The 2,124-nt window shown below is 51.7% G+C and overlaps 1 long non-coding RNA gene across 1 annotated transcript; it reads right to left on the bottom strand.

Moving 5' to 3' along the window:
* Positions 1 to 1,174: 1,174 nt before the first annotated feature.
* Positions 1,175 to 1,733, bottom strand: LOC123152704 (uncharacterized). Its single transcript, XR_006476304.1, has 3 exons — positions 1,554 to 1,733; positions 1,407 to 1,471; positions 1,175 to 1,329 (listed from the first exon to the last, which is right to left on the bottom strand). It is a non-coding gene; the product is annotated as an uncharacterized lncRNA (long non-coding RNA).
* Between the last annotated feature and the right edge of the window lie 391 nt (positions 1,734 to 2,124).

Genomic DNA, 2,124 nt, shown 5'->3' with positions numbered 1-2,124 from the left:
GAATTCAAATGAAAATGAAGCAATGAGATGAAATGATGTACTCTCTGAGACAAACATTTTGATATGCTAAATGCTCAAAACGGAGCTACGGATGCGGAGATATAGCATGATGAAATATGCTAAAAATACTGAAAACGGGAGCAAAGTCAACCCTAGGGTTTCCTCAGATCTGGATCTGAAATCGACACTGTAGCAGCTGAGCGCGGTTCCCGAGGTTGAATGTCGCCGGCGTCAGAGTGGGACTTGCCGCCGGAGTGTGGACGTCGCCGGACTTGCCGGACCAGCCGGAGCTAGCCGGAGCTCTCGCCGGCGTCGACGGGCGCGGCTGCCGGAGTTGAGGAGGCGCGGGGCGGCGCCGAGGTGGCCGGCGACGAGGCGGAGTGGCAGCAGCCCGCCGGCATCGATGGCGGGCGGCGGCGCCGGTCGCCTCAGGCGGCCGGACACGAGGAGGGCGGCGGCGGCTCGCGGGCGGAGAAAAGCGGCTTCGGGCGGTGGGAGGAGCCGGGCTTCGGGGGCCCGCTGTGGGCCGCGGCGGGACGGCAGTGGAAGCGGCGATGTGGGCGCTTACCCGCCACATGGCAGCGCGGAGTTGGTTGGCGGAGGCGGCGGACGCGTCCGGCACCGTCCGGACGTGTCCGGTGGCAGCGGATGGAATGGATCTAGGGTTAGGGAAGAGTGGAACCGCGAATTTCGGAGGGTGGTCTTTATATAGAGGTAGAGGGAGCTAGGAGTGTCCAAATGAAGTGCGGTTTTCGGCCACGTGATCGTGATCGAACGCTCTAGATGATGGAGAGGGTTTTGGTAGGTTTTGGGCCTACTTGGAGGGGTGTTGGGCTGCAACACACACGAGGCCTTTTCGGTCCCTCGGTTAACCGTTGGAGCATCAAACGAAGTCCAAATGGTACGAAACTTGACAGGCGGTCTACCGGTAGTAAACCAAGGCCGCTTGGCAAGTCTCGGTCCAATCCGGAAATGTTTAATCCCCACACACGAAAGAAAGATAGAAATGACCACCGGAGGAGAACGGAGCGCCGGAATGCAAAACGGACAACGGGAAAAATGCTCGGATGCATGAGACGAACACGTATGCAAATGCAATGCACATGATGACATGATATGAGATGCATGACAACGACAACAACACACGGAGATAAAAACCTGAACCCGAGAAAATAAAATAACTTAACGCCGGAAACGGCAAGAGTTGGATTACAAAATAGGAAAATCATATCCGGGGTGTTACAAAGGCGGCCTAGCCGGGTCAGATGCTAGCACTGGCGGGTCTTCCGCCGGTTTTGCTGCCTTCGCCTTCTTGGTTTAGCCTGGCCGCTAAGGAAAAATATTGCAGGATTGTCAGCATCAAGATATAATTGAGCAACCCGGAAGAAAAGAGGATTTCTGATTACCTAGGAGCAGTCTTGAAAGCCGGAAATTGTGTTTGTGATGAGTCGCCTGAGGACCGAGACACCTCCTGAAAAGGTAAAAGAAAAGAGTTAAAAGAAATACAAGCAGCAGGATTCATTAAAACGAGTTAAGGACAGTAATAAGTAAACCTCGTTCAGGCGTTTCCGAGGGGTCTGTTGAAGGACGACAGCTGGTTCATCTTCAATCCCAACTTCACGACGGCTTTCATGTTGCTGCTTTTTCAAATGAAAGTTGGGATACAAGTGAGCTAAGGGGTTAGAAAACCTTACTTACGGATCACTTGTCAAACTTTGTGTCTTGGTAAGGGCTCTGAGTCGAATGAAATGATTGTTACCTCTGCTTCCCCGGCCTGACTGGCCCCAGTGTCATCCTGGTAAGGATCAGTGTCAATAAGATTGTTAAAAAATTGTCCAAGGGAATCAAGGGCTACCTCCGAGTCAGACGTGTCATCAAGTTTCATTAAATCTTCAACAGTGGCTTTCTTTTTCTTCTTCAATCTCCGGGTCGATTTCTTGGTGTTCAAGGCGGCGAGTTTTGCCTTCTTGGCAGCTTCGTGATCATATTTCACTTTCCAAAAGTCAGAGATGGCCTACAAAGACAAGAGGAAGGATCAGTGAAAAACAATACGGCTGGACAAAATACAAAGGAAAAAAGATCAGAATATCCTTACTTCTGGTACCAGGTTAAATTTACAGAAGG

Source organism: Triticum aestivum, chromosome 7A, assembly GCF_018294505.1.
Source record: "Triticum aestivum cultivar Chinese Spring chromosome 7A, IWGSC CS RefSeq v2.1, whole genome shotgun sequence".
NCBI lineage: Eukaryota > Viridiplantae > Streptophyta > Magnoliopsida > Poales > Poaceae > Triticum > Triticum aestivum.
This window is presented reverse-complemented; position numbering and strand designations above follow the sequence as displayed.